The following is a 19,833-nucleotide window of genomic DNA, read 5'->3' as shown; positions in this document are numbered from 1 at the left end:
TACAGGACACAGGTTTTAAAGACGTCGTTGACATAAGCAGTGAAACCTGGACGTTCAGGTGAAGGTGCACTAAAGATGCTCTCAGTGGAAAATGTTCAGCATAGGTCTGATGTCTGAGGTCTGGCCTGTAAAAGTATTTCATCTACAGCTAAACTTATTGGGTGCCTGAGCAAGAGATTTTGACTTTTCCCAGTTCATTTGGAAGTGTGGATTTGTACAGCTTTACATTGTAGAATATTGTTCTCCTAAATACTTCATTCTCAAGTGTTAAACTAGAACCTCGCTTTTCAGACTAAGCAAGAAAACTAATGTCCAAAACAGGAAACCAAACAATGTGACAAACTAGACACAAAAACAACAAACCTGGGACTGGGAGGAGCTGGGAGCGACGGGATGAGCAGGATACAACAGTGAGGTGAACTAAAGAGGGGGACAGACGAAAGCCACAAGCCTGGTTTGGGATACAGGGGAACCTAGAACTGAGAACCAGAGCCGAACTCTGTGAAAACAAAAGGGGGAGCTGGAGAGCCGCTGCCTGACTAGACAACAAGACAAGCCCAACCTGAGTACACCATGGCTGAGACAACACAACACAACAACAACACAACACAACAACAACACCACGACACAACAACACAACACAACAACACACCACCACAACACAACACAACACCATGACACAACACAACAAAACACCACCACACCACACCACACCACAACAACACAACAAAACACAACACAACGAAACAACACAACACAACAACACAACACACCACCACAACACACCACACCACAACAACACAACAAAACACAACACAACGAAACAACACAACACAACACAACAACACAACACACCACCACAACACACCACCACACCACAACAACACACCACCACAACACAACACCACAACACAACACACCACCACAACAAAACAACACAACACACCACTACAACAAAACAACACAAAAGCACAACACACCACTACAAAACACAACAACAACGCCACAACACAACACAACAATACAACATAATACCACAACAGGGAGGTTATACCTAGAGAGCTCGCCCATGTCCATTACCAAGATCTCCAATCTTTCAGAAATGATTAGCTGTCCTGCACTGATTCACATCACACAGCGTTTGAGCTCGTTTAGATTCACTGTGGTGATGAAGCCCCAAGTTCAAGATTCCTTCAAGATCTGTTTCATCTAGTGTTGTATGACTGAACCTGTTAGTGCTGCCATCTGGTGACCAGTCTGTGTCTCTCTCTCTCTCTCTCTCTCTCTCTCTCTCTCTCTCTCTGTCTGTCTCTCTCTCTCTGTCTCTCTCTCTCTCTCTCTCTGTCTGTCTCTCTCTCTCTCTCTCTCTGTCTGTCTGTCTCTCTCTCTCTCTCTCTCTGTCTGTCTCTCTCTCTCTGTCTCTCTCTCTCTCTCTCTCTCTCTGTCTCTCTCTCTCTCGCTCTCTCTCTGTTTCTCGCTCTCTCTCTCTCTCTCTCTCTGTCTCTCTCTCTCTCTCTGTCTCTCTCTCTCTCTCTCTCTCTCTGTCTGTCTCTCTCTCTCTCTCTCTCTCTGTATTGTAAGAGCCTCATCTTTGTAAAAGTGCTGGTGATGTTGGTCCAGTCGGCTGTGGTGTTCAGTGTTGTACACTTATCCACTTTGTCTCTAAATTTAGCGACTTTTTTAAAGCGACTAGCGACAAATCAAGCGACTTTTTCTGCTGTTATTTGACCCTTTTGGAGATGAACACACATGTTGTTCAGTTACTGTCCTCAGCAGCAGGTGCTGCCGTGAGCCCCGTCCCACAACCCTCCCAGCGCTCAGTCTCTCAGTCCGAGCAGGCCCACACCGCTCCACGTCCACACTGCAGATGAACTGCGCATGCCCAGAGCCGCCGCTGACCCCGCCCCCTATTTACAGAGCGGGATGTAAATATAAAGGCGTCTTCAGAGAGACACGAAATAAATAAATAAATAAATAAATAAATAAATAAATAAAAAAGAAAAGAAAAGAAACGAAGTATCTCTGCCAAACTGTCTGTTTTAGGGTCACTTTGTGGGTCTGAAGGCCGGATAAAGGAGGAGGGTTGAGAGTAGAGTAGCAGTTCCTCCCCACAGAACAGTCTTCTGATTAAATTTGATATGCTAACATTTAACAACACAGAACAACATTGATTTATATCATTCATGTAGAAATGATTTGTGTAATGTAGGTTATTTTACTAGATATATATAAATATATATACTATATATTTTTCTATTTCAAATGCAAAAAAAGGAATCAACTTAAGAAGTGAATTTATTCAGAGTTCATTTGTACACAATTATGCAAATTAGGAGATGACGTCATTTAGTGACGTCTAGCGACCTTTAGGACGGTCAACAGCTGCTTTCCTTACTGAGGAGCAGCAGCAGCACTGGCGGTCAATGGCGGTCCCGTTGAGGCAGCTTGGGACTCTGTGGATTTCCTGCTGCTCTGACAGTCTTTTAGCTTCAGTCTTTTAGCTGGTAGTTGTGTTATTTTCCTGTAGATATGGTGGTGGTCAGTAGTCTAGCTCTGGTCACATCAGTGTAGGGGTGAGGGCCCTTTATTTGTTTATTATTCTTTTTCTTTTCTCCTGTGTTAAATGAGGGAGGAGGTAAGACCACTGTATTTTATGTTTCTTTTTCTAGGTTATTTAGTAAGATGGGATGTGAGGTTTTGTTTATTTTGGTCTTTTCTCACCCTGAAGGTTTATGATGTTGACCGTTGTTTGTTTGTCATGTTGAAATTAATAAAAGATTTCACTTGAGCATCAGATCTGTTGTGCTGGTTCATTTATTTCTCTCCCCAAAGCTCTAGACCTCAACTTTACTATATTATAAACGGTGTGATGAACGGGGTCAGAAGTTCACTTTTAATGTTGTAAATAAATTAGCCCAGGTTTCAGAAAGCAGTTATAGCTAATCTACGGCTGTCAGTGGGCTTTAAGTTATATGTTGAGGCGATAAACTAAAGCAGTAATAAATGCTGTTTAATGTAGAATGAGTTTTCTCTCTTACCAGCCTCAATGTTCCACAGCCTCCTACCCTGCTACCTTTGGTGCAATTCTGTCTTAAATTGTAGAAGCATCACGGTAGGTCCTTTTTTTTAAAGAAGAGTTCAGGAGGAAAAAGATACAAGTGTGTGAAACGTTCAGAAACTGGTTGTAAAGGGACGACAATTATCATTCACAAGCCCTGAAACATGCCAGCAGTCACTGTCCATCAGTTTGCTGGTAAGGTTGAAATGTGCAGAGTCCAGAAGCAGGACCGGGATCTTAATTTTAGGCCAACTCCATTTACACTGCCGTTCCCACAGCTCAGAATGTCTGCTTTTGTAGACGTCCATCAATTTAACCTGGAAAGCACAATCCTGGTCACGTCTTTCCCACTGTGGTACATAACAGAAACACACCAAAGATATCATGGCCAAAGCTCTCTGATGAGGACGTTAGTCGTACAGCTAATCTAAGCAGCTCAATGCTCTCTGGATCCAGTGGAGGAAGCAGGACGATTCCTTGGTTTGGTTCTTGTAGAGTCAATCCGGAATCTTCCCCGTCAATGGCCTCAATATGAGTCCCCTAAATACACACAGCCAGATAATTCACCTCAATTTTATTTAAATAGAGCTTTTACAACAAATGTAGTCACAAACAGCTTTACAGAGATTTACATTTAAGGCATTTAGCAGACGCTCTTATCCAGAGCCTCTTACAAAGGATATGTGTCAGAGCCTCTTTTGAGCAAGCCAGTGGCAACAGTGGCAAGGAAAAACTCCCTCAAGTCGAGAGGAAGAAATCTTAAGAGGAACCCATCCTCCTCAGGTCGACATCAGATCATAATAAAAATCAAAACAGGAATAAAAACAATAAAACAAAACTGGATTAAGAAAAAGAGAAAAAGGTAAATGTGGCGTGAAGCCAAACAAAATGAGAATGTGAGTGAGAGTGATCAAGTCCATGCAGGTAAACAGTCAGAAGCAGAGTCATGCAGGGAGGTGAGGATGAATCAATGCGAGGCCCCAGAGCAGGACAGCGGGCAGGAAGGTAGTGGAGAGCCAGGTCAGGTCAGGCGGTACCAGGATGGAACAGTTGGAGCCGGGCAGCTCAGTACATGTGAAAGAGAAAACAGAAAGGAGGGAAAAACACAAGAGGGTCAGGAGAAGCACAGGAAAATGTTACAGGAGGGGGGTGGGGGGTAATATAGCGTGATAGGATCAATAAATGGACTTGTATCAGCAGCAGCTGACAGCAGGGGGCAGCTCAGCACATAGAGGAGAGAAAAGAAAGGAGAAGATGATGATGCGTTTAGGAGATGTCAGATCAGACTGATGTCCGGCCTGTAAAGGAAGTAGATTAGAGAGACTGCAGAACTGATCAGGAACCTGTGAACAGAGAGCAGAACAGTCCAAACCTGTTAGTGTTCATACAAGCTACATCAGCAAGGAGAACAGTACAGTGCACTGATGGATTCTCTAAAAGCTTGAGCTTAAAGGTAAGTTTTTACTCTGGATTTAAACACAGAGAGTGTGTCTGAGTCCCGAACAGCAACAGGAAGTCTACTCCAGAGTTGAGGAGCCTGATAAGAGAAAGCTCTTCCTCCAGTGTTGATTCTCCTGAAGCGAGGAACTGACAGAAGGCCAGCGCCCTGCGAACGAAGTGAACGTGACTGGTTGTAGGTTTAAGAAGTTCCCCATGAACCATTTAGTGACTTAAGTCAGAAGGAGTATTTTATAATCAGTGCAGAATATAACTGGTAACCAGTGCAGGGACGAGAGAATGGGACTAATATGGTCAAGTTTCTGAGCCCTAGTGAGCTCTCTAGCAGCTGCATTCTGAACTAGTTGGAGCTTTTTAATGATTTACATGAACTTCCAACCAGAAGAGCATTACAGTCATCCAATCTAGAAGTTATGAATGCAGGCACCTGCTTCTCTGCGTCATGTAAGGAGAGTACATTACGTAGTTTAGCAATATTACGTAGGTGGAAGAAGGCAGTTTTAACTATGTAACAGATGTGTGCATCAAAGGGGACAGAGTCAGAAACAGCTCCTAGGTTTTTTACAGAGCTGCTGGGTTTGACTGAGAATCCATCTAAATCTACAGCAATATTTGCATTTTTGGATCAATAAGTAAGACCTCTCTATGTCTTTCAGACAGTCTGTTATTTTATTAAGGCAGATAAGTATAGCTGGGTGTCATCAGCATAGCAATGAAAGCCAAGTCAATGCCATGTTTACGGATTATTTAGCCCAGCAGCAGCTTATAAAGAGTAAATACGAGTTATCTGTTCTAGAGTAAGCGTATGGTCATCATACCAAGACACTAGCCTTTTCTTAATTGGAGCAACATGGTCAAGATTAGAGCGGAGTACAGACAGCAGATCATCTGTTTCATGCTCAGGGTCTATAGGAGGAGATGGGCAGGAGATGGTTAAATCTGGAGGGTTATTAATAAATACACTGGCTGTAGAGGTTGTTATGGTACGCTTGCTCATAAAGCGAGGCTGCAGGGGGATCTCCTGGTTTAAGACTACATGATTAGGTAGTGGTCAGAGATGGAGTCAGGCTGAGAAATGCTGTTTCTATACCCAGGGTCAGAACTAGGTGTGTATGGTTGCATCTATGAGTTGGACCTAAAACATTTTGAATGAATCCCAAGACATCTAAGATTGATTGAACCCAGTTCTAATGGGTCCTGAATCTTCTCCAAGTGAATATTGAAATCTCCAACATTTAAAGCCTTATCAGTAGAGAAAGCTACCTCTGATAAGAAGTCAGTAAATTCACTCAGAAAGTCTGTAGAAGCTCCAGGAGGACGATGGACTGGAATAAGCAGTAAATAGAGCTGCTTTGTAGAAGCTGGGGAAGAGTCTGCCACTTTCAGACTAAACACTTCAGACGATTTCGCTTCATAACCTGAGATTTGGGTTTATGTCCAGAACTGGATCAGAGACTGAGGCTACGCTGCTGCTATGAGCAGACCTGCGAGGAGAACTGCAGTAGTTCAAGCCTGGGGGAGTCGATTCATTCAAAGCAATGATTCATTAGGTTTAACCCCCGTTTCACAAAGACACAGTGAACTGAGGAGGTTTTCAGTAATGATTTCATTGACTGACTGCTTTAGGGTCTAGAGATCGGACACTACGACTGCGGACTACACGAGGGACAGACACAGTCTCAGCACTGCAGGGTTTATCTGATCAGCTATATGATGGTGATACTGGTACATTACTATTTCCACACCATGCAGTAAATAACAGAATTATGGTTTAAATGGAGTAAAAACTCTCACCTGCCCAGTCTCTCATCCACCTACCCGAGTGGTATGACTGGGTAGAGCCAGTCAGTCGTATCGTACCACCTTCGTGATGTTCCCGGAGAGAACGACAGACCCCAGGCGGCTCGGGTGAAGCCCACCCCAGTTGTCTACGAAGCCAGCAGTGGAGCGAAGAGTCGCTGAACGGCTCCCAGAGACAGAAACGCAAACGAGCCTCCGTGAGACAGAGAGCTGTACAGCAGCACAGGGAGCAGAGAGCTCCAGGATCACAGCAGCTGTCTCAGAGGAAGGAGACAGAGCTGAGAGGAGAGACTATAAAGGAGGGCCGGTCGCTCGACGCTCTGTGTCGAATCACGACTCGAGCTTCTAAAGAAGAACCGAATCCAAACAGCGGTTCAGAGTCTCGCTCAAAATACCGGAGATCACGTGATCGCCCGAAGCGCGGCTTCGTTACGTCACTGAACGCAGTCACGTGTCAAGGCGCGTCAGTTTCCCGCTGCAGACCCGAGCGCAACGAGCTGAACATCAACTGAAACCTGAACCCAAATGAAATAGAAATGTAGAAAATGTGAGAATCTGCTGGACTTTCATTTAAAAAGACAAAACATGAAGCAGTTTCTCTCTGAAGGTCAGGTGTTGTTTCCAAACCGACTAAAGAGAATAAAAGTGCTTGACAAACCTCCTCCGTATTCGAGGCTTTTTAACTGGAGACGATGTGAAATGAGCTCTAATAAAACACTGAAGTGTTTCTGTTTATTTCTGTGTTCAGCAGATGTTCAGCAGATGTTCAGTCTACATGCACATTAAACAGGGGGATTTTTCACATCATCAAATATTAATAAACGGGACTATTTTATTCACGAGGAGAACAAAGCAGTTACACACTCAGATCAAATACATGCAGTTAAATGTAGATAAAATTACATTCAATGAACAGGAGAAACACAGGCAGACATCACTGTATGGAGCTCCTGTTTCAGTCTGGACGAAGCTTATGAACACAAGTGAATCAGGCAATGGAGGTGTAGTGTTTTATTAGAACAGCAGGTGGCGCAGTAGAGCTGAGAAGCTGAGAAGCACTTTGACCTCAAATGTGTTAAAAAGCCTCGGGCTGCGTCCAGAAACCCCCAAACCTCCTCCTCTCCTCTGTGACCCGGAAACTGGGTTTGTGGCTCCATCATGCCGCTTGTCCAAAAACCGGAGGAGACGAAAGAAGTGGCTTCCAGCGGAGGAGACCTGAGAGGATCCCACCCAGGAAGAGTGTTAAAGATTTAGGAGTGAGATCACTGAGTGCACTCCCAGAGACCACGGGAAATAGAGGAACACCACACAAGTCCTAAACGCACAGATTAACTAATATTACTGATCTGATCCAATGAGCAGTAAAGCAGTCATAGAAATGTAGAGTTTAGAGAAACTGACCCGCTCCCCTGCTTCTTTACACCTGGCTTATTTACTGGAACTGAGCTGAAATGATCTTTATTCAGTTAACAACCGCAAGTACTGTCTGTTCAGTTCAGCTTTATTAATCACCCTATATATTTCAAATTGTATTTTTATATATACAGTCATGCCCGAAAGTATTCATACCCCTGGCAAAGTTTGACTTAAATTTACTTTTATTTAACCAGAAGTTATATTTTTGCCTTGAAACGACACAGGCATCTCCCAGGAGATAACACGATGATGCACAAGAGGCATCATTGTGGAAAAAAGTATTTCTCAGCTTTTATACACATTTGAACAAAAAGTGGCATGTCCAAAATTATTCATACCCTTTGAAAACTGTCACAGTATATGGGAAAATCCAAAGTTCTATACCATTCCAAATAGTCCAAGCTGTTTTAAAGCATCCTAATTACCCTGATTCATTGGGAACAGCTGTTTTAATCAACTCAACAGGAGAAAAACAGCAGCTCTCTGCAGCTGGTTTGTGGACAGTCATGGCTAAGACAAAGGAGCTCACTAAGGACCTGTGGCTGTGCATTGTGGCCGCTCACAAGTCAGGAAAGGGCTATAAAGCCATATCAAAATGTTTTCAAGTTCCAGTGGCTACAGTGCAAAGTATTATTAAAAAATACAAGAAGTTCCGCACTGTGGAAAATCTCAGAAGATGTGGTCGGAAGCCAAAAGTGACACCTGTGCTGGCCAGGAGAATAGTGAGAGAGGTGAAGAAAAATCCAAGGATCACCACCAAGGCCATCCTGGTGAATCTGGACTCTGCTGGTGGCGACATCTCAAGGCAGACAGTTCAACGGACACTGCACACTGCTGGGTTCCACGGACGCAGGCCAAGGAGGACACCACTTCTCCAGAAAAGGCACACAAAAGCCCGCTTGACCTTTGCAAATGCTCATCTGGACAAAGAAGAAGACTTCTGGTGTTCTGTTTTATGGTCAGATGAAACAAAAATTGAATTGTTTGGCCACAATGATGTGTGCACCATTTGGCGTAAAAAAGGAGAAGCCTTCAACCCTAAGAACACCATCCCCACTGTCAAACATGGTGGTGGGAACCTAATGTTTTGGGGGTGTTTTTCAGCCAATGGACCAGGGAACTTGATCGCAGTAAATGGCACCATGAAAAAAGAGCAATACATCAAGATTCTCAACAACAACATCAGGCAGTCTGCAGAGAAACTTGGCCTTGGGAACCGGTGGACATTTCAGCACGACAACGACCCAAAACACACAGCCAAAGTGGTGAAGAAATGGTTAGCAGACAAAAACATTAATGTTTTGCAGTGGCCCAGCCAGAGTCCTGACTTGAATCCAATTGAGAATCTGTGGAGGGAGCTAAAGATCAGGGTGATGGCAAGGAGACCCTCGAACCTCAAAGAGTTGGAGCTCATCACTAAAGATGAATGGGCAAAAATACCAGTGGAGACATGCAAAAAGCTGGTCAGCAATTACAGGAAGCGTTTGATTGCTGTAATAGCCAATAAAAGCTTTTCTATTAATTATTGAGAAGGGTATGAATAATTTTGGACATGCTACTTTTTGTTCAAATGTGTATAAAAGCTGAGAAATACTTTTTCCCACAATGATGCCTCTTGTACATCATCGTGTTATCTCCTGGGAGATGCCTGTGTCATTTCCAGGCAAAAATATAACTTCTGGTTAAATAAAAGTAAATTTAAGTCAAACTTTGACAGGGGTATGAATACTTTCGGGCATGACTGTATATATAGTTTCTGGACGCAGCCTGTGGGTCAGTTCTGAGAGCAGCAGGTCTAAACTTAAACCTGCACTAATCAGTTTTCTCCTCAGAGCTCAGACTCAGTGCTTCACATCAAGATACAGAGAGAAGTTAAAAACACAGAAAGGTCCAGAACACATCAGTAATGCAGGTCAGCTGGTCACTCAGGCTCTTTTCCTGAATATGATATGAATAATAGAAACTTCACAGTTGTTTGGAAAAGATGAAACATTAAGGAGGTGTTTTCTAAAGTCTAAAGTAAGTGTAGAAATGAAGAGCACCGCTCAGCAGTAATGTGTGTATTACCGAGAAGCTGATTCATTCATTAGTTGTGTGCTTTTCTGTGGACGAGTTGTGATGAAAAAGAGGAAACAATTTTCTCCAGTTTGAATCTCAGCCCCTTCTCTTCCTACAACGAAACACACACACACACACACACACACACACACACACACACACACACACTAAACACTTTCAACTCCAACTATGAGGGTTTATTTAGGCTGTACTCTACACACTGCACACAAACACTTTTCTACAAAACAACAACGGCTAACTGTACAGTTTATGAACAATTCAGCTGAAGGTGGCGCTATTGCAGATGTCCCCCAATAGCAGGCTTTGTGTGTACTTTTTGAACAGGATGCTGCAGAAGTATTGGAGCAGAAATGAAAATATTGCTGCACTGATATTAAAGTAACAGGAGAATTTGAGCAGCGTGAGTATAGAGTCTTCTCACAGACTGCATTTTTAAAACGAAGGTCACATTGATGGTCAATCAGAGGAAATATCTCACATACTTTAAAAATGAATCTCAGTCTAGATAATCTGGGGAGAGGAAGCCTCTGTCTCCTGGTTAAAATTGTATGTTAAGAAGTTTGGTCAGTTGGGGCTTTTTAAGGGTCTGTTAAAGAAAAAGGGTTTTAATGGGAGGAGCCAAGACACAACACACAGCACAACTAAAGCACTTAGTAAATCAATTCAGAAACAAATAAATAAAACATACCGACTGGTCTCCTCCATACTCTTCACACTGTCCTGTTAGGTTTCAGTGCACCCCTGACAGTCTTTATTTGAACCACCAAACAGATTGTGACCCAGAGAGCTTTCAGCCTTAGTCAAAGATGAGCCTTCAGTTTCACTGTTGATGAAAAGACATGAGTAATTTAGCCATTTAAGGGTGTTTTACAGAGTAGGATTCTCAGTTCAGCCAGAGGACTTAAGCCCAGAGTCCAGCCTGTTCAGTAGGAGAAGAGCTGAGGGACATTCCCATCCTCACTATTGGACTAAATGTATCTGGCAGATCTGCTTTAATTCAGATATAAGTTTTAATAATGTTATAATACAGAATCAATTTTTCCTATAAAACAAGTATATTGATATAAAAACCTGAAACTGGATACTCCACCTCCAGCACAGTGGGTTATGGTCATTACCTCGACTGCAGCCAATGGTGCTGTGTCACCTTATTGAAGGCAGAGTGTGAGGATCAAGCTGCAGCAGATAAGAGATGAAGGTGTGGCATGGCTCCTCCACTGTGATCTCATCTGGATTGACTAAGGCTTCATGCTGGAGACGTGGGAGATTCTTGTCAATGGAGCCTCTGAAGGGCAGATCCCCCGTGACCATGACATAAAGAATCACACCCAGGCTTCACACATTACTTGGCTTTGGATCATAAGGTTGACCCATAAGCACCTCAGGTACAGCAAAAGGAGGACTGCTACAAAACATCTGACTTAGGTCAGCAACGCTTCTCTAAAAGTGTCCAAAACCAAAGTCAGACAGTTTGACCTGGTCATCAGCAGCGCATATTCACATGTAAGGTCTCAATGGACAATGTCCTGCTAGTGCAGATAGACCGTGGCACAAAGGAGCTGGAAGAACCATGTTTTAGCCCGGTTGATGAGGATATAGTGGAGCTCCCTGATCTGTTGCAGCAGCCTCCATCACAATCAACACCTGTCCGCAACACACTGAAATTTCCTGGATGTGAACAATGTAACGGTGGTTCACTGCTCTTAGAATGTCAAGTTCCCGGAGCCCTGTAAATGGAAGACTGAGATTAAAGTAAGAAGGTTAAGAATGTTGTGAGGACCACTTTCTCCTGTGTAGTCTTGCAGTTCAATGTCCTGTATATATAAACCTGGAACTGGATACAGTGCGTTAACTATGGTCCTTACCTCTGCTGCAGCCAAGGTGCTCATGACAGGGTTCCTCCACTGTGATCTCAATGGTCTGTCGCTGGAGACGTGGGAGATTCCTTATCTTGGAGGCTTTAAGGGCAGGAGCCCGGTCCTACGAATCATTCCAGTTTATTAACCCACTGATTGAGGAACAATAAGAAATAAATGGAGAGCAGGCAATCAGCAACTCTGCAGACTTTTCCTCCTCATTGTAAATATTATTTTAGTTGAATCATAACATCTTCCAATCACCTGGCATGAAAAGGGGAGATTTGATTCTTTTTGAAACCTGGGAATCTCCTAAACATATCAATTATATTTGTGAGTGTCCGTTTATATCTGTCACAAGTGGCATTCAGATTTGGATCCATTTAGGCTACTGTCAGCTTTAGGTATATGAACACGATACACAATCATAAACTGGATCAATCAATGTCTGCTACAAGGAGGGGAGACATGGAAAGAATCACTTTCCATACTTTTCCTGAGAAAGAGGAGCTCGAGTACACTTGTAAGGGTCAAAGTAGGAGGGCAATGATTGACATACACATTTTTTTCTTTAGAATGGCTGAAAAGTCGCCCCAGAAATGTAAAAATAAAACCCAAAAAACAAACATATACACACACATGACTGTTGGCTGGACGCTGCTGCTAATTATATGGACAATTGAGACACGTTGAGACAAGAGGTAATTCATTAAGTGGCCGGTTGGTATAAAGAGAGATAATCAACATACTTGCTGTAGACACTGGAAATGGCTCCGGTTTTGAAGTCTTATGTGGGACACTTCCTACAGCATAGGCAGAAAGAAAGAGAAAGAAACATGCAAATTAACTACATGAGTCCAGTGTACAGAACGCACTGCCTGAATTCAGTGGCTTTCCACCGATTAACTTCCGGTAATGAATGAGGCGATCTGGCAAATTCAGTGGGCATAGATCCATTCAACCTCACAAGTTTGTCAGAAATTTCATTTTTCTGTCTAACGCCAGGTATTGGGTTCTCTGAAAACACAAGCACACATTTCACAACACCTAAACACACCACATGCATGTAGCCTAATGCAACACCACTGACAAGGTATTCCAGCTGTAATAAGGGGGCTTTTGTCAAACTGGTGGTTCCTCATTGTGTGCAAACTGACTGACCTATTTATCTGTTCTTTGATTTAAAGTCTGGTACATTTAAAAGTTTTAGTACATTTTAAAAAGCTCTAGCAGAAGCATCACATGGAAATACTTAGACGTGCCCATTGCAGGCGTTTCCCTGAAAGATAAACCCGTCATTCTGTAGTTTCACCAGCTCTTCTAGGAAGTCATCGAGGTAGTCCACTAGTGGATGAGGCTTTGACTGTCTACAGAACAGTGCACCTACAAATGGTTCCATGTTGTGGAATTTTACTCAAATAGGTCAAAACTGTGCTGCTAGACTTAAAAATTATAAGCCTATCAACATTCACTACTAAATCAACTGTGCTATCTGAATGTGTCAGGCATTAACTCTGACCTGGTCTGAGGCAAATGTAGGATTCTAGGCCATAAACACATTGTCCTCCACATTTTAATTTGACCTAAACATCTGAGAGGGTTAAAAGCAGAGTGTGTGTAACTTTGGGTGGATTGTGTCCACGATCTCTAAGAATTCCTAAAAGTTCATTAACGCTGCTTTGAGTTGTCATATTCTTTGTGGCTCTTTCTGCAAGGTCTGAGGCAAGGTCAGGTCCATTCCCATCTGTGCTTAAAAGTTCTGCATCTGTGTCTACTACACATTTTAGAATAACCATAGTCTGTAGACTCTGGATGCACACTAGAATCAGAATTCAAGGTTATGTCCAGAAAATCTAGATTCATACTGGCTTTAGTTTACACAGTTACAGCCTCAGTAACTTCATTTAGAATATGGGGTGCCGGTTCAAAAGTTGCTAAAGTGTTCACTTCAGCCATTCAGCTTCTCCATCTTTTCAGATACTGTGTACTGGATGCCAATTGTGGTTCTGTTGTTAAGAAATATTGATCCAAACCACCAATTAAAACGGGACGGGGCGGTCAGGGAGCAGACCCAAGTGCAGAGAGGAAAGCCTGTAAGGACAGGCCTTAATGTGTGATATAAGGTTAATGTATGTGTGGTTGATGTGACTGTGGGTGCTTTTGTGTACTTGTGGGAGAACAGTTGCTCCCAGCTGGGTTTGAACCAGCAATCCTGGCAACAGAGGTCCAACACCTTACCACTGCACCACCAGCAAGCACAGGTAATTGGTGGAGTTGCACCCCTTAAAACAAAGAATTAAAAAAGGCGGGAAAACCAAACTACGGAGATGCCAAGATGGCGTAGTTCAGACTTAGGACAGTTAGCACTAAAACAACTGAAGAAAAACAAATGTACCTCTCTCTCTCTCTTTCTGGAGAGGGAACTTCAATCCTTTACTCAAACGCTTTTACTTATGAGCTGAGCTCTCTTCAGCTACTTCATTTTGCAACCCTGTTCTCTATCTTTGCAACTTTTCTTGTTTCTCCTTTCAAACTCCTTTCTTTCACTTCTGGGTAGCGTACCGGTCACACCTCTACAAAGGTGTGACTGAAAAGCTCCATGTCACAGCTTTAAATGCTGTGACCACCAGGTGTGTCTGGTTGGCACTGATTACCTCTAGGATTTCTGGGGATTGGAGTTCCCTTGGGTAACCGTGCCTCGCCGCTGTCGCCCTCTGCTGGTAGGTGGCAGCAGACACTGACCCTTTACAAAAGATGCATTTAAAAATAAAATAAAATACAAATACTTAATTCTACACAAATTCACTCACCCCAGACTTAAGACATAGTTTAGCACTGGAGCTACAAGTCTAACGTCACATTTGTTAGAATCATTAGACTAAATTCTAGACGCAAAATGTGGACAAACATCTTGGCTGATAAACTACATATTGTGTCATTATTGACAATATTGACAATTGTGTCATTTTTTTTCTCCCTAAAAAGGTTTGCAGTCACAAATGATTAAGGAAACATTATAAGGTGGAAAACTGCACAAACATCTGAACATTAAATGAAGCTGAGGCTGCAGTAATACTCACTATTCACTGTTTCAGCTCTGCCGGCATGTTGTGGCACAGCAGTCTGTCCCAAGTCCAGTCAGCGTCTGAAACACATATTTCTAAATAAAATGATACAGTTAGCTCCAGTTCATTCAGCATCTCTGCTAATACATTTCAGTGCCTAATAAAACCCACAAACTCATGTTTCCCTTGTGCTGCCAAAGCTAAAGATCCAGGTCTGAGCAGGAGAGCAAATGTTGTCCTGATCAATAACTAGACAAACAGCCGCTCCTGAAGCTGCTTCATTCTCACTAGATACCCACTTAGTTTAGGAGGAGAGCTCCTTTCAGACACTGTAAAACTCTCCTTACTTCAGCTTTAAGCAGAAAATGAGACCCTGGAGGTTTGAAATGGAGTTTATTCCCACTTTAATAAGAACTAATGAAATCTGGAGGTGAAGTGGAGTTAAACAGGGCTAATGCAGCTCAGCACCAGCTATTAACTCCAGCTGATCTTCACACAGCAGCAGCAGCTCAAACAGCTCAGGGCAGAAAGCCTGTGTTGTCGGATGAAGCCATAAATAAAAGTTAGTCTTTCTTTTAGAAACGTTACTAAAAGTGTTTTAGAGAAGTTTCTAAGTGAACTCCGTACTTCACCACCCGACCACCCCCAGACACCCTCAGCCCCCTGTTCCCTGTGGCCAGCAGGTCTTAACGGAGCTAGCGCTAGCAGGTTAGCTTCTACAGTCGTCCAGCTGCAGCACAGACACACACCTAACGATAATCCTCATATTTCAAATATTCGCTGTAGGTTCATGCTCTCATATATGTTCAAATATCAGTGAAAAGCAGCGAGCTAACATGAACTCAGCTGCTTGTATCGGGAGCGTCTGTGCTGGGAGCCTCCCTGCAGGAGCCGGACAGGCTGGAAGGGGCGCTACCGGGGACGCACTGCAGCTCCTTTTGGGTGAAGCTGGAGCGACGATGAGGGATTATTCACTACTAAACTGTCCAGAGTTCATTATTAACATTAAATATCACACACACATGCTTTTCTATATCCCATAAAACACACAAACATGCTAAATAAACCCGTATGAAACTGTACATCCACTACTTCATTAGCATATTTAATTTCATTAAGAAAATAAGTGCAGAATATGTCGTAGTTTATTCTATGTAGTTTCAACAAATTATTTATTTTATGAATAATCCACATTTAATGTAACAGTGAGACCAAATCAGTACATCATTCATATTTGAATATTTGATTCTTTTTTATTTGATTAAATAAAGCTTGCAGATGTTAGTAAAGAAAACACTGACAGACAGAAAGGGGGTTTGGACTGATGGACTGTTCTCAGGCCTGTTTTTAAGCTCTAATGTGGTTCTTCGTTCACTGGGTTCGTCTTTAACTCTGAGCGGTTCAGAAAGATCCAGCGTCTCATCGTGGAGGAGAAATGACTCCCAGCTGTTGGGGGATTCAGGTAAAGGTGGGGGGCTCTCATCAGCTCTCCTGCTGAAGGCTTTGAGGGGGGCTGGAAAGTCTGGGGCAGCAGATCTACCAGCGTCTTCTACACAGTGGTCCAGACTTTGACTTTCCTGCAGTTCACCTTTCTTCTTCACAGGGTTACATTAGACTCGTAGGTCCAACTCTTCTCCATTTTAGACACAGCTGTGGACGGAGACACTGTGGACTGTGGAGGGACAGAAGACATGATGTCCTGTCTCTCTGTTACACTTTCAGACACTAATGAAAGCTCAGAGACTTTGTGAGTCCAAACAAGGAGGAGACTCTTCATCTGGAAGCAGTCCGAGCAGAGGCAGAGCGCCTGACTCAGGCTGAAAGAGGAGCGGCTTTTATTCATGGATATTCAGCCATCATCATTATCACTATCATCATCATCATCATCATCACCACCATCATCACCATCACCCTCACCATCATCACCACCATCATCATCATCATCATCACCACCACCATCATCATCATTATCACTATCATCACTATCACCACCATCACCCTCACCATCATCACCATCATCATCACCATCACCCTCACCATCATCACGACCATCATCATCACCGTTATCACCATCATCATTATCACTATCATCACCATCATCATCATCATCATCATGATCACCATCATCATCACTATCACCATCATTATTATCACTATCATCACCATCATCACCATCACCCTCACCATCATCACCATCATCACCATCATCATCACCATCACCGTTATCACCATCATCATCACCATCATCATCATCACCATCATCACCATCATTATCACTATCATCACCATCATCACGATCACATCATCACCATCATCATCATCATCACCATCATCATCATTATCACCATCATTATTATCACTATCATCACCATCATCATCTTCATCATCATCATCATCATCCTCTGTATAAGTGTATCTTTTCTAGATCTGAAGATAAATTATCATGATTCCAACATTTGGTGTTTGTATGTTGATCCCATGTTTAGTCGTGAAGCAGTTTCTTAAAAATGTTAGTTTTAGCATTTTATATAGAGAGTGTGTGTGTGTGTGTGTGTGTGTGTATGTGTGTCTGGTTACAGTGTAAAACAGTGTAAAAACTCCCTTTCAGCCTTTTTAACACATTTGGCGTCAAAGTGCTTCTCAGCTTCTCAGCTCTACTGCGCCACCTGCTGTTCTAATGAAACACTACACCTCCATTGCCTGATTCACTTGTGTTCATAAGCTTCGTCCAGACTGAAACAGGAGCTCCATACAGTGATGTCTGCCTGTGTTTCTCCTGTTCATTGAATGTAATTTTATCTACATTTAACTGCATGTATTTGATCTGAGTGTGTAACTGCTTTGTTCTCCTCGTAAATAAAATAGTCCCGTTTATTAATATTTGATCATGTGAAAAATCCCCCTGTTTAATGTGCATGTAGACTGAACATCTGCTGAACATCTGCTGAACACAGAAATAAACAGAAACACTTCAGTGTTTTATTAGAGCTCATTTCACATCGTCTCCAGTTAAAAAGCCTCGAATACGGAGGAGGTTTGTCAAGCACTTTTATTCTCTTTTATCGGTTTGGAAACAACACCTGACCTTCAGAGAGAAACTGCTTCATGTTTTGTCTTTTTAAATGAAAGTCCAGCAGATTCTCACATTTTCTACATTTCTATTTCATTTCAGTTTATTTTTATAAAGTGGAGCAGAAGTAATTCACTGTGGAAAATGATTATAGCGGCATTATGAGGAAACTTCAGCCACGCTGCTTAAGCCTGGTCTCCTCACTGCTGCTACTGAGCTCCGTCCAGAAACCCCCAAACCCCCTCCTCTCCTCCGAGACCCGGAAACTTTGCGGCGCCATCATGCCGCTTGTCCAAATACCTGTGTTGTGACATCGTCTGCGTCCAGAAACTTGCTACTCCTCCTCCTTTCCTACTGCACCTCTTCTACCCCGGAGGAAGGTGGAGGAAGGAGGAGGAGAGGAGCAGGAGGACTGGAGAGCAGGAGCAGTAATTGGGGAAATGGGACAGCTGATCTCTTTTAGATATGATGTTGACTACTGATGAACTGAGCCAATCACAACACTCGCTTTCAGCACGCCCCTAGTACTGCCCAGCCAATCACAGCTGCTGCACAGAGCTGCACTTATATGACAATTCTGTCTATTTAACAGCGTTAATTGTGAATTATATATATATGATATATATTAATATAAATTATATATATTATATTTATTTGTTTATTTAATAATAACAACTTGTTAGTAGTAGGGTCATTAAGAAAGCTGAACTGAACAGACAGTACTTGCGGTTCTGTTAACTGAATAAAGATCATTTAAGCTCAGTTCCAGTATAGAGTTCAGCTTTATTAGTCTTTATATCACATCATTACTTCAGCTATAAATATTCATCTGTAAGTGATCGTGTCTCATTGATGCTTTTCAGACTAATACAGTCTCGGTTTCTCACTTGTGTCTCAGACCTGTATCAGAGCTCTGTTGTAGTGATGATGTCGTGGCAGATTATAGGAATATGATATTTATGTGGAGAAATATTTGTTTTATTACATTAAATAAAATTACATTTTACTACTTAAATATTTTCATATTTACACATGAAACCTTCCTCTATGGGTAAATTACATCTATACAGTCTTGTACAGCTGACTTGTTGTGAGTGACGTGGAATCTAAAAATAAACCGCATCTTTATTCATGTCAGACTCAGGGTGCCTGGTTTACAGGACAATTCACAGAGACTTAGGCCTGGAGAATAAGGGTTCTCTTGAGCAAATGGCCAAAAAATGGGACCATTATTATTATTATTATTATTATTATATAATATAAATGATATAAGGTGCATGTCATGTTCCACATAATGATAATGACTGTAGGTATAAGGGCTTGCGCTGGTGTCTGTTATGTTACATTATCCTAACCAGAAAAACAGTGTTTAGAAAGTGTGTTTTCAGAGATTCCCAACTAGGGACAACATTGTATCATCACATTAATGTCTTTTAGGAGCTAAGAAGTCCCCCTAGAGGGATGAGCACAGAGCAGGGTGAGGCCACAGCAGCCACATGGCGCTGGTTTGGGGCAGTGCATGCCATCCTGGGAGGCAAACCTTCAGGAGGATCACAAGTGCTCCACTGCCAGCATCACCAGCTGATGTGGCCTCAACAAGTAAAGGCTCAGACACAGAGGGGGCCTACAAAGGGGAAGATGACGCGCCCTCCTGTGCCAAGTCTGACCCTGTGAGCCAGTCAGTCCCCTCCACCGGCAGGAGTGCCTCCTGTCCTCTCTCAGGAACTCCAGCAGCCAAAAGGAGGAGGCGTACTGACTCTGCAGAGGTGCTGGAGTTTCTGAGGGAGGAAGCTGCCAGAGCTCAACGAGAGGAGGCTCAACATGAACATTTCTGTCCTTGTTTAAAAAAAGACTGAAAAAAGTAATGAGTTATTTGGTGAATATTTTATTTGTGTACAGAAAAATATTTTAGTTAATCCTTCAAATGAATTCTGATCTGTGTCTGTCTTTTCCTCTTTTGGGTCCAATACTGTAAAATGAAGTGAATTCCCACACTGCGGCCTCATTCTCAGTAGATTATATTTTTAAAGT

Source organism: Salminus brasiliensis, chromosome 5 (genome assembly GCF_030463535.1).
Source record: "Salminus brasiliensis chromosome 5, fSalBra1.hap2, whole genome shotgun sequence".
Lineage (NCBI taxonomy): Eukaryota > Metazoa > Chordata > Actinopteri > Characiformes > Bryconidae > Salminus > Salminus brasiliensis.
Note: the sequence above shows the minus strand (reverse complement) of the source record.